Here is a 14,281-nt window from a genome sequence, read left to right on the forward strand (position 1 = left end):
CATTTGATTTTCCAAGGTACATGGAGTAACACATGCAAATGTTCTTACAGAATTTTAAAACACTTCTTTCATCAACAACTCAAATTAAAATCATTTTCCGGTAACAATCCGACATAGAAAGCAAAGACACCCAAGATTAGTGTCACCAATTAGTTATCTGACTAAATGTCTCCCCTTCTGTTCCTGAGTTATGGCCAGGAAAGTGTTTTTGCACAACATTATGATGTAACAGTGAAACTGACCTTTCACCTTTTGAATATATGCCACCACTTCATTATTTTATCCTATTAGACATTGGTGTGAACCTTTTTTCACAATTAGCATATGAATTCCTGAGGTATGGCCTAGCACATGTTTTGTGAGGTCACAGTGACCTTGATCTTGAACATTTGACCACCAAATTCTAATCCACTCACCCTTGATTCCAAGTGGGCATTTGTGCCAAATTTGGTGAAACTCCCTGAAGGCCTTATTGAGATATCACGTTCACAAAAACTTGATGGATGGGTCCAACAGACACAGACTTTTACCCGGGAGAGTTGTGTTGGTGTCCTCTAAGATTCTAAAGCCAAACCCTGTTTTTTTTTCCTAAACCTAATCATGTGTTTTTGTTGTCTAAACCCAACCATGTGTGGTAGTTGCTGAAGGTAAAAAACATCAATTTGCGGTCATTTACCAACGTAGTGCATTTATTTTGAAAGAGACTGTATGTATGGTAAGTTTCCTGTGAAAACAGAAGTGTATTTTGAAAAAAGACAATGCATGTAACAGGCAGAACTTGACATGGTGCCCTAGAACATCAAGAGCCAACGCACCCAGGGTACCTTTCACGTCATACCTGGACATGGAAAGTCCATGACCAAACGTTGATATGTAACGAGGTCAGAGAGAGAATGTGTTTTAATTACATCCTTCAGTCAAAGTGGACATTTCTGCCAACTTTGAAGAAATTCGCTCAAGGCGTTTTTGAGATATCATGTTCTTAAGAACCAGACGGACTGACAACCTGAAAACATAGTGCCTCTGGCCATTGGTGTTGCCAGCACTAAGGTTTAAAAACAGACTTGTTAACTAATACAATCCTGTTTCAACATTAAGTTATCCAACCATCCAGGATTGGCTGTAATTAATAGTCTAACACACCCGTCTGAAATGTTTATGTGTGAGATCTTTGTGAACACCAGAAAAGATACATGAGGGTCGATAGGTGCTGTGTGACTCGCTGTCGCGCCCCAGAATGAACTTTGACACTAATGATACAAGAGAAGTAGGTTGCCAAAAAGGTCCAATGGAATAGTCACCTGTTTGTTCATGAGGTTTCATATTTACAACTCTTTGTTCATTTGTAATAAGAAACCCTAAATTGTTCCCAGTGAAAAGGAAACAATGGATCTTTGTAGATGAAGAAAACTAAACCAAAACACTTATTTAAAGACGATCTAAATTAGACAGGCAGGAAGGCAACCTGTATAATCAACCAGGGCTCGTTTCAAACCAAGGACATTACATTACATGGTACTGTATGCACCTGAGACCACTGAACCACCGGGACGCCCCCAAATTTGTAATATTACACAGTATTTTTCTCCACTCTAACATTCTGTTGCTCTATATAAACCCAACAGGGTGAGAAAGTCAATGTGATCAGTCTCACTAAAATGACCATGCAGCTTAAAAACCCTGTGGATGTTAGTGTGTGTTTGTGTGTGTGTTTATGAGTGCGTGTACATGTGTCTGTGTGTGTGCGTGCATGTGGCCCATTATAAGCTTGTGGAGAGGTCATTTGGCTGTTGACTCCCAGTCTCTGCCGGGAGCTGCTGGATAATTGCTACTCTAATTAGTCACTTTTGCCAGCCGGTAATTCATAGTCACCTTCAAGTACTTCTCCCACACACTCGCATAGACATGAATACAGTACATCCTGTACACAGAACGATACACACACATCCACTGCTCCTCCACTATCACTTCCTTTTAATTGTTACTTCTATTTTTGTAATTATAGGCTTTCAGACACCCAATTTTGGATGCTTACAACAATTGACATGATAATGGTTTCCGTGTTGACACCGAGCTGACGATGATTCATGGCAATTATGCGTTAGCAAACAGCACTTTTGTTAATGAATGTGGAGACTAAGTATTTCTGAGGCTAGACAAACGTATACTGGTTGAGAGCCTTAGCTTTAATGATACTGGTAATCATTGAGCTGTTAGACAACAATTTGTAACGTCAGGCCTACAACTGATTTTAGATGCACATTAACCTATGGAGTGTCTGTCAATGATAAGTGGGACAATAATAAATTCATATAAGGCACTTTAGTTTATTTCTGATGGATTAACGCCCTGCTTTTTCCTTGTTTTCCGCTGCAGTCTTACTTGGTCTTGTATGACCATGGTCATATGTAAGCTGGGGTAGGGTATACCAAAATTGAGTAGTGCAACACTCAAATAACCAAGGAGTCAAGCTTAAGTTAAAAAGAATGAATTATTACAAAAACTTAAATAGTTACAGTTACTAAAAACCCACTAGTGGTGTTAAGATCCTAAAAAAACAATGAATTAAAAGGCTAAAATACTATTTACTGAAAAATAATGCAATGTCGTCATAAAAAAATATGAAAGGCACAAAAATATTCTTAAAAATGTCCGGGGAAGCAGCTCAAGTATCAAAAACAATCAACTGACCTTATGTCAGTCTTGCGGGGTATTTGGCAGCTGGCTCCGGCCAATATGGCACTGTAGCTTCACTCTTCAATGTCAGAAGTCCACGCATTCACAAGCAACCTGTTATAAGAGACATACCATTCTATAGGACTACTCAGGAGAGAAACGATGGATGCAAGAGCACAATGGAGACAAAAGATTACGTGTCTCTAAGTGAGTAGGACTCTCTAGTGAGGGGTTAAATGACCAAACGAATCTTTTTGAATGACTCATTTTAGTGTCCGCTATGTACCAGTCAGTCTGTCAAACACCTGAGTTCTCATGAATCTGTAATGTGTGGTAATGTAGTCCAACAAAGGCACTAAATGAACAGCCCCCAACCCTAACAACCACATGCCTTGGGTGCCTATAGTGCCTAAAGTGCATTCATGTTTTCTGTGCTCCTTGAATGGTTATTCTTCCGACTTTGTGGTGTTCATGAGCTTTAAGTTGTAATGTGGAAACACCATGGATGCTACAAAGGTGTGTTGTATTATACTGCTCAAAGCATTTACATAACAGAACAAAGGAAATGGATTAGGTGAGCCATGAAATATGAATCTGGAGTTAATTCTTCATATTACTCTGACACCACATTAATGCAGCACAAGGCTGTGAAGGTAATTGGGACCTCTGCTACTGTCATTGGTCATTGGTCAGGGACATTTCTGTAGGGACAGGGACAGGGACACTGTATCAAACACCTTCTCTTCATCCATGTACATCACTTTGATGCCAGTTGTTGTTATGGGCACTGGAGCAATATCATAGACCAAACTCTTTTTGAGGCGTTGCCAAGCTCTGCTATTAAACCTCTTGAACCCTTGAACTGTGTTCTTGCAGTTTGTGATGACCTGTAATTGGGATGCCTAATCAATGCATAAAATGAATATTTCATCTTAAATAATGTAAACTTATACATGATGACTGGTAGTGCATTGAAGAGAAGTTTTTAAGGCGGCCAGCACTAGCTGTCAAACGTGAATGTGCTGTAATGGAGTGTCTTGGAGAAACCCACATCACATTTTGCAAAAAGTATCAAACCTCAAAAGGTTCAAAAGGTCAAACAAACAAGACATAACCTGTTAATTAGTGCGCTAATTTAGAGGTGTCTATGGACGGAGCCAGGCTGCATGTTCCCCATGTTTCCTGTCTTTATGCTAAACTTAGCTGACTGGCTGCAGCCCTATGTTTAATGGGCAGATATGAGAGTGGTATCTTCTCAGAAAACAAATAAGAGTATTTCACAAAACTGTTTGTTTAGGGTAGATTTAAGGGTTTTTGAAATGATCAGTTATCAGATTTAAGCAAGTTACAGGTGTGTTGTTTGTCTTTAAACCTTTGCACATTGTGTTGGTAACACTGAAAAGAGTGTGCAGCTCAGGATGATAATATAGCACATCATGTTTAGACTGCATCTTTTTATAAACCACATCATTGATCATCTCAGAGTGATTTAAATCTCATTCAAGGCCAGAGCCTTGGTCAAGGACAATGGCAAGAGTATCTGTACCTCCTATTATTCATAAGTTTTGGGGGGCAATGAAAGTAGAGCACCATGAAAAAAGTCACTACACACAATCCTACCAGGACATCATTTCTCTGAAGTGGCAGCTAACCACAGAGCTGCTACATTTCATAATATTTTTTACATAGAGTTATTGCTATTGACACACAGATGGGATATTATCATTGCACTGATGCTCCTAACAAACACATTTGACCTGATGATGATACAAAACATAATGTCATTATTTCCAGGTTCTTTCGGTACTCTTTCATCCAATCCCCCCCAGCCAATCCAATCCCGTCAGTTTACACCTCTACTTTCACTTTGACTCTACCGTAACTTTCTCATTCCTTCCCTGACTCCTCCCCACCCCTCCTTAAAGTCACCTTGCTTCCAATGCTCATCAATCTCTGTTGTGGATCCTTCCTCCAGCAGGCCCTATAGGCCCTCCTCCTCTCCCTCAACTCCCTCCACCTCTTTTACTTCTTCTTTCTTCCAGCTCCCCCTCTGTCTCCTCAGTCCTGTTTCCCACGTCCACACCCCAAGCTGAGAATAACCACATGTTTATGGGAACGGCACGTTTGATGTCTTTGTCTGATCTTTCTCATACATGATTTACCAGTTTGATGGGCCACTACCGATACAATCTAATTAATGAATTTACCAAAAAGGTTATCTTACTGTTGTATCACCTGGATGTAGTTTAGATATTTGAACTGATTCCCCAATGACCTTTATGATGTCCATCTTGGTACAATGGGACACAGTCAGGCTGTGTGCTTTCCACCCTGTTGTGATGTGAATAAACACTAACAATCTACAGCCTTGCTATTGGCTCTGTGAGGCTACACTTTCTTCTTAAAGTCTTTTCTTCTTTCCTTTGTTTTCCTCCACCGCCTCTTTTCCTCTCTCTCCTCCTTTCATCTCCACCCTCCCTCGCTATCATCCCTCTGCCCTGCCACCTTACGATCTCAGATCACCTCATCTCTCCTCATTCTTCTACCTTCCCTATCTCGTTCCTCCATCTCTTGTTTGAAGTTAGAAGGTTGGATTGGGTGACAGATCTCTTAAAGACTTTCAACTCCAAAGGACTTGAGGCAACGACTCCCATAGTCAGGTTCTAATGGAGAGACAGGAGAAGAAGAAAAAGGGACCAAATAAACTGCAGAGAGAAAAAGAGAGTGAGATGGAGGGAGGCACATAGCAATTTTGTTTTCTTCTCGCCATCAACTGCCCCAAGAGATGATGAAGGATCTTTGATGTGTGATGTTTCCGTTCTCTGCCTCTCTCACTCGCTCCTTCACTTTCTTTTCTTTTCTTTGTCCTCTGGTTGTTTCACGTCCTCCCTCTCCTTTGTTTGTGTGGTTATTTATTTCATTCATTCCTTCCGTCTGTCAATTTGCATCAGGCAGAGACACAGGAAAGTGGAGGGTTTGGGGAATAGAAAACTTTTTGCTTTGCTTTCATAAGCAAGGCAAGCCAGAGCTGCTCTCCCAAACTTTAACTTTGGAGCTTTGAAGTTTTTGAAGTTGACACTTAATGGTTCTGGATTGATGTCTGTGCATTCATGTATGCATGACTGTTTGTGGGTAGGTGTTATTACAAGTGGTGTATCCTTGTGGAATCGCTGTCTTGCTCTATCTCGAACAAAGCACACCCCCGTATACACATGTACACACACTCGCAGTGACTTTTTCAGCAGGGTAGAGCTTTGAGCTCGTGCCAAAGTGGATGGTTGTTTGAGTTATTTCCAGTTCTGAGGTTTTGTAATGGACACTGATTCCACCCCTACACACACCCCCATTAAACTCACACACAACAAAGTTTTTCCATCTGTGTCCAGCTGGCGTCTTCCCATGCATAGCAGTGCACCTGTTCTCTCAAGATCTAATCATTTTTCTGACAACATGCCGAACTTTTGTGCCCACTCCATCAACTGCACTAAATTTCATTGTGGTCTGGAAGTTAACTATTTATATCCACCTGACTATTACTGAATTGTCTGAGTGAAGTTATTTGTAATCTTTGGATTCTGGGGGAAACAGCTGCTGGTTGAAATTTGGCTACTAACTGTTTTTTAACTTGTGGGCACTACACATTATCTTGTGCGCACAAGACCTGTATCTTGCACATGCAACCCTTTTTGTTTTGTGCAAACAAAATAAGAATGTTTTCAGGACTCCACAGTCTCTGTAGAAATGATGTCAGAAATCAACTCGTTCTCATTACCAGGATGCCAAATATCAACATTTTGTAACCCCCCTCAGTACTGACACATACAACACATTCTCACTCCAACATCATCAGGTATTGACGTCATGGATCTTCCAGGTCCTGATACGATGTGCAAGGTACTGTGGGTGCGTTGGTTGTTGATGTTTTGGGACGCTGTGTCAAGTTCTGCCTGTTAAATGAATTGTCTTCTTTCAAAATCGATTCTGTGTTCACAGGAAATTTACCATTAACATACAGTCTCTTTCAAAATAAACACACTACGTCACTACAACAACGCAAATTGACTTGTATTAAATTTAGGCAACAAAACCACGTGGTTGGGTTTAGGAACAAAAAAACAGGGTTTGGCTTTAGAATCTTATGGGATGCGAACACCGCTTTCCCAGGTTAAAGTCAGTGTTTGTTGGACCCATCCACCACCAGTACTACCCACCTTACTCGGACTTTCGCTGTTTTAACGTTCATTCTTGTCCAGCTGTGTTCCCCCCGACGCCGTCGAGTGCTGTTAAACTATAACGGCTATTGTCCGCGTTTCATGCTGACATCAAAGGACGCCTTTTTTTTGTCTGTTTCTGACACTGCAAGTCACCGCCCAAGCGCTGGGTTTCAGGGTTGACAAATAAAGACATCCTTTTGTGTCTCTTTAGGGAACAAAACTACTTGGTTTGGTTTAGAAAAAAAGATCATAGTTTGGCTTGAAATAAGACGTGATGCATTTATGTTACTATTGTTTCACACAGGACACATACACTGCTCTCCTGGGTCAAAGTCCTGTGTTTGTTTGACCAAACTACCAACCTGACCACCTCCTTACATGGATTTTCTCACTCTTTATACTATGTTAGTTACGCAGAGCATCAAATATTGCCATGGATAGGTTGACATTAAATTGGTTGGAAGCCCAGTGGGTGTCATCGCGCCAAAGGGAGCCTTGTGCATCCAGGGGTGAAAATCCCATTTCATAGTTTGGGGGGGGGGCAATAAACAGTAAAATTTTAGAGAATAATTCCAGGGGGGGAAAAGGACTAAAAGTTGTAGCCTGTCTTTTATACAGCATCTTTTACTGCAATTTGACACTTTAATCTTCTCTCTATCTCTCCAACAGGCAGGCAGGACCTTTCTTAGCACTGGCTGAGTCCACCTGCACATGTCCAGATTTAAAACAAAATGACTGAAATCAAATTAACATGTACACATCGACAACAGTCAATGTGTCAACTCTTTTTTCTGGCTCAGGTGTGTGGAATGGATCCCTCGTCTCTGGCCGGCTGCAGGAGCAAACCGTTTTTGTTTTTGTTTTGTTTTTTTACCGGCAGTGAGATCATAACTTTAAAAAATGTTTGAAAGAAAAGTAACCAAAGAAAATGTGTAATACTGAATATTTCATTTGTTTACAGGGTATTTTGAATTTTGAAACCTGTTTTATTGACCTGTTTGTAATAAATTACTTTTTTTGGACTTTAAACATTTATCTCAGCATTGCAAGTTATTGATAACAAGAGTCAAGACTCAAGCCAGGAGCAGCCACATGTAGAAAAGTGGATATACAGTGAATGTCTATACTTATGAGAAATGGCTTAACAACTAAACATTTCTTGCAATTAAACTGGTTTATAAACAGTGTGCTGTGAGATCTGCTGCTGCGCACCTCACAACCGTGTGTAATAGTCGCATGTAATGACCGCTACTCCTCGGTTAAACTGCACGTCTTTCATGTTTGTCTCACTGACAGGTGGAGAGCCCACAGACAGGTACCCATTAGCTACGAGCCGCTCCGCCACAACTGTGCGTAATAGTCGCACGTAATGACCGCTCCTCGTTCGTTAAACTGCACGTCTTTCATGTTTGTCTCACTGACAGGTGGAGAGCCTACAGACAGGTACCCATTAGGTATGAGCCGCTCCATCACAACATCACAACTGTGCGTAACAGTTGCGTGTAATGACCGCTCCTCGTCCGTTAAACTGCACGTCTTTCATGTTTGTCTCACTGACAGGTGGAGAGCCTACAGACAGGTACCCATTAGCTATGAGCCGCTCCGCCACTGACTGCTCTTGTCCTGTCTTCTCCCTCTTCTTTCTCTCCTGTCCTCTCCATCACTAAACTCTGAGCTTAATCATTAGCTTTTAGCTTAGCAGCACTCGTAATTGAGTAGGCTTTTGAACAATGCAGGAGAAATGTTGCAGACAGTTTATATTATCAGCCTGTGCCTGGGGCTTGTTGTAACAGTAAATGGGATGTGTTGTAATGTGTCTGTGTGAGTGTACAGTACAGGCCAAAAGTTTGGACACACCTTCTCATTCAATGCGTTTTCTTTATTTTCATGACTATTTACATTGTAGATTCTCACTGAAGGCATCAAAACTATGAATGAACACATGTGGAGTTATGTACTTAACAAAAAAAGGTGAAATAACTGAAAACATGTTTTATATTCTAGTTTCTTCAAAATAGCCACCCTTTGCTCTGATTACTGCTTTGCACACTCTTGGCATTCTCTCCATGAGCTTCAAGAGGTAGTCACCTGAAATGGTTTCCACTTCACAGGTGTGCCTTATCAGGGTTAATTAGTGGAATTTCTTGCTTTATCAATGGGGTTGGGACCATCAGTTGTGTTGTGCAGAAGTCAGGTTAATACACAGCCGACAGCCCTATTGGACAACTGTTAAAATTCATATTATGGCAAGAACCAATCAGCTAACTAAAGAAAAACGAGTGGCCATCATTACTTTAAGAAATGAAGGTCAGTCAGTCCGGAAAACTGCAAAAACTTTAAATGTGTCCCCAAGTGGAGTCGCAAAAACCATCAAGCGCTACAACGAAACTGGCACACATGAGGACCGACCCAGGAAAGGAAGACCAAGAGTCACCTCTGCTTCTGAGGATAAGTTCATCCGAGTCACCAGCCTCAGAAATCGCAAGTTAACAGCAGCTCAGATCAGAGACCAGATGAATGCCACATGGAGTTCTAGCAGCAGACCCATCTCTAGAACAACTGTTAAGAGGAGACTGCGCGAATCAGGCCTTCATGGTCAAATAGCTGCTAGGAAACCACTGCTAAGGAGAGGCAACAAGCAGAAGAGATTTGTTTGGGCCAAGAAACACAAGGAATGGACATTAGACCAGTGGAAATCTGTGCTTTGGTCTGATGAGTCCAAATTTGAGATCTTTGGTTCCAACCGCCGTGTCTTTGTGAGACGCAGAAAAGGTGAACGGATGGATTCCACATGCCTGGTTCCCACTGTGAAGCATGGAGGAGGAGGTGTGATGGTGTGGGGGTGTTTTGCTGGTGACACTGTTGGGGATTTATTCAAAACTGAAGGCACACTGAACCAGCATGGCTACCACAGCATCCTGCAGCGACATGCCATCCCATCCGGTTTGCGTTTAGATGGACGATCATTTATTTTTCAACAGGACAATGACCCCAAACACACCTCCAGGCTGTGTAAGGGCTATTTGACCAAGAAGGAGAGTGATGGAGTGCTGCGGCAGATGACCTGGCCTCCACAGTCACCGGACCTGAACCCAATCCAGATGGTTTGGGGTGAGCTGGACCGCAGAGTGAAGGCAAAGGGGCCAACAAGTGCTAAACACCTCTGGGAACTCCTTCAAGACTGTTGGAAAACCATTTCAGGTGACTACCTCTTGAAGCTCATGGAGAGAATGTCAAGAGTGTGCAAAGCAGTAATCAGAGCAAAGGGTGGCTATTTTGAAGAAACTAGAATATAAAACATGTTTTCAGTTATTTCACCTTTTTTTGTTAAGTACATAACTCCACATGTGTTCATTCATAGTTTTGATGCCTTCAGTGAGAATCTACAATGTAAATAGTCATGAAAATAAAGAAAACGCATTGAATGAGAAGGTGTGTCCAAACTTTTGGCCTGTACTGTACATCTTAACCCGCGATGTGCGATGTGGGCAGCCAGGTCCAGCCTAGCCCCGTCCGTTGGAAAGAGTGTGGGATATACCACTACTAGGAATGGGAGGGGAGTACTAAATCTTTTAAGATTTAAATAGCACATTATTGCACGATTATAATGAGCACCGCTTACATTGTGCTTTCAATAAATACTACTGCATTGTTCAAAAATTATTAATTGTGTCTCAAATTATTCTAGAGGGGGACAGCTTTAATTGAGAGGGGGTCATGTCCCCCCACCAATTCACAACATCTCTGACCTCTGTTTGGTAGTCCCTATGCACACCTATACTGACTGCTGTTTTGAAGAGACAGTGTTGTGCATCAGCCACAGTGTATCCACCAGTGTATTCAAAACAGAGGCAGATCTCCTCCCTGAGACAGACATCGAAAACTCTCTGCAAATGCTTTAGAAAACACTGAATGTGGATTGCTGATTAGAATTAGACAGGTAACTCTGTAGGCATGCAATGCTAAATGTGAGCCAGTATATGTCATCATGCATTGCTTCTGTTTGTGGCTTGTCAAGTGGTCAGGCTAAAAGTGTCCTTGATATAATAACTCAGTTCTATAGTTACTTTTTATTATTTTCGTACCATTTTTAACTGGTAAGGCACAAGATTTATGTTTGAACTTAATATTAGCTATCAGCAGCCTAACACCAAGAAAACTGGTATCCACCTCGCTCTTCAAACACCCACGTCAGCCTTACCCTAGTCACAGGCTCATCCTCTGCATTACAAAGTAGTATTGACATGTGTGGCTACATAATTCTCTCCCTCCTTCTACTCCCTGAGAGAGATCTCCAACTGATATCCCAACCCGGCAGAGGCAGACTCCTCTCAGGCAAGAGCGCCTTGCTGTCTCCCCTTTGAAGCCTGTATGAGGAAGTCACCCACTAGGCAGTCAGATCCCACATGGGCCCGAGCTCTCTTTGAAATACTGAACAGCGAAAAACAGGGAAGAAGCAGCAGAGCATGGGGAGGAGATAGTCTGCATGTGTAAATGTCAGAGGGATTAGTGTGTGTGCATGTGAATGTTTTACACTTGGCACATGATTAATGAGATGTGACGAGACTGAGAAAGAAAATATATGTGATCCCGGTGATAATGCAAGGGCGACGTTTAGGATTAGGAGCACAAGCCAAGTGCAATATGTATTATGAATGTATCCTGGAGACACATTGAAATCATATCTAACTTGTGTGCACAATGCATAGGAACTGCAGGTGCATGGCTCCCCTGTGTTTAGGTATGTCCTAACAACCTAACAAGCCAATCAAAGTCAGTCCCATCAGTGTTATTCACATCTGCACTACCATCAAACCCACAATCAGATTATCCCCCCATTGATTCGGAGCACTGACTCAACACATCGACATGCCGCATATGTGTTAAGCAGCTGTGCGGAATGATCACCAATAGGCCAGATGTTGTATCTCGCACCTCAATAGCAGCGAAAATGGACCAGATTGATTAGCGCTCCCATCTGCTGCGCTAGCATGGTGTTAATAAGCAGGCTGCGCGGCGTTCTTCATTAGAGAAAGAGGTTACTCAAGGCTAAGTGTTCAAAGGCTGTCCCAGGTTGTATCAGAAGAGTCGAGAGTGAGAGATGAAGTACGGCCCGATGAGTGTTGGCAACGCTGAGGTGAAGCATAGCCTAAAGCAGAAAGAGAGGAAGGAGGGACAGATATGCTCCGAGACACGCAGACAGGCACCAGTGGGCTTGTGCAGTCAATTAAAATGCACGGCAAGGCAGGGTAAATGGTCAAGCATGCTGAAGAGTGGCACAGTCAAGCATTTTTCAGAAGAGGTTAAACAGGTAATGTGCGAATGCATTCCAGTGAGTGCTAAGCACAGGGGAGAGCATTCGGCTTTAAAACTTCACAAGCCAAGAATGAATGCAAAATATACTGCTGTTGTTTCGCAATAAATCACAAGGTGGAGCTGCGACAGAAAAAAACATCCCTCCAAACTGAGACAACATAATGTAGATTCACATCAGCAGCGTAAAAAGGACAAGACATTTGATTTAATAATGGCACTTTGCAGGATTGCTGGGTAGCACTCAAAGTTAAAATAATAAAAACCACCATCTATCACTGTTACAAGTGCTCTGCCAAAAAAAACTACACCTTTAACACATTTCTATGATAAAAAGAGAAGGATTAACAGAGGAATAGCAGAGCTAAAGTAGTAGGAGGTCATGCCCATGGAAAAAAACATCAATCCACTGGTGGAGTTCAAGTGTGAATGTGTGTGTTTTCCCATTTGTCCAAGTGTGGGCTGGTGCGTGAGTGTGTGTGCTTCTTTTTTGTTTATTTTTCTCTCACCTGAATGGATGTAAAAATAATCACTGTCATGTACCTGAGGAAAAACAGACATGCCCAACAAAGACTTTGTGGGTTTCTCCTTACGGGATTTAAAAACAAAGGGGACAATGGACGGTGCTGCATCAGAGAATAATCTGTACACGTCTACCAATTTGACACACACATCATCGCCCCTATTTAAAACCCTATATACCCAAAAAAAAAAGGCCAGTTACATCACCATCAGTGATTAATTTTGTGTCAATCAGTCTGCTGTCTCCAGCACACTGTAAGTGTTTCCACATCACATTAGAATGACATCAGTTCAGTAGATTGTTTTTTGGGAGGATCAAGGAGCTTTGTATTCCCTCAGGAGGACCGAGGCCAAAATGGTTTTCAGTGTTGTCAGCCTTTGAGTTGTTCTTTGTGCAGGATAATGGCATAAGGGCTGTTTTAACTTCCTTCCATTAGGAGTACATTGATTGTTTCTTTTTGTTTCTTTTTTGATGCAGTGACACCACATCACAAGAGGATTTTAAGATATTAGAGGTGCTGGTAGATGAATTTTGTCACCTTTAGACAGAGCCAGGCCAGCTGTTTCTCCCTGTCCCAGTATTTATGCTAAACTAAGCCAACCAACTGCTGGCTGTAGCCATAGGGGGATTATGAGACAATGGGCCCCTGGGCACAGATATGGAGCAGGACACTTTGTGGTGGTTTTGTGTCTCTTTGAGGCAATTTTGTGTCCCTTTGTGGTTGTTTTGTGTCTCTGTGAGGCCATTTCGTTTGTTATGTGTCTCTTTGGCGTAAACGTGTGTCTCTTTATTGGTAGTTTTGTGTCTGTTTGAGGTAAAATTGTGTCTCTTTGTGGTAATTTTCTTTTCAATTTTGTCTCATTTTGTGTCTCTGTTTTCATTTTGTGCCTCCATGTAGTTGTTTTGTGTCTCTTTGAGATTGTTGTGCTTTTTCGGTCAATTTGTGCGGCCATTTTGTGTCTCTTGTGGTTGTTCTATGTCTCTTTGTAGTTGTTTGTGTCTCTGTGAGGCCATTTTGTGTGTTATTGAGACAATTTTGAGTCTCTTTGGTCATCTTGTGTCTCTTTGTATTTATTTTTTGTCTTCTTGTGCTTGTTATGTGTCTCTTTGGGGTAAATTTGAGTCTCTTTATTGGTAGTTTTGTGTCTCTTGTTTGTTATTTCGTGTTTCGTGTCTGTTCGAGGTAAAATTGTGTCTCTTTGTGGTAATATTTTGGAGATTTTGTCTCATTTTGTGTCTCTGTTTTCATTTTGTACCTCCACGTGGTTGTTTTGTGTCGCTTCGCGGTTGCTTTGTTGTGTTGTTTTGGTAAATTTGTTTGGTCATTTCGTGTCGCTTGTGGTTGTTTTATGTCTCTTTGTAGTTGTTTGTGTCTCTGTGAGGCAATATTGTGTGTTACTTAGGTGAATTTGTGTCTCTTGACGGTATTTTTGTGTCTCTTTATTGGTAGTTTTGTGTCTCTTGTTAGTTATTTTGTGTGTCCTTGTGGTTGTTTTGTATTGTTTTTTTTCTTGGCCCTTTTATGGCTCTTGTGTTCTTTGTTTTCATTGTGTGC

At 41.7% G+C, this 14,281-nt stretch overlaps 1 protein-coding gene across 1 annotated transcript in view; it reads left to right on the forward strand.

Annotated features, from left to right (window-relative positions):
• Nucleotides 1-14,281, forward strand: part of LOC117260077 (calsyntenin-2-like) — a 373,596-nt gene that overhangs the window by 303,607 nt on the left and 55,708 nt on the right. The gene's annotated exons all lie outside the window — the stretch shown is intronic.

The sequence above is a fragment of the Epinephelus lanceolatus genome, chromosome 4, assembly GCF_041903045.1.
Source record: "Epinephelus lanceolatus isolate andai-2023 chromosome 4, ASM4190304v1, whole genome shotgun sequence".
In the NCBI taxonomy this organism is placed as follows: domain Eukaryota; kingdom Metazoa; phylum Chordata; class Actinopteri; order Perciformes; family Serranidae; genus Epinephelus; species Epinephelus lanceolatus.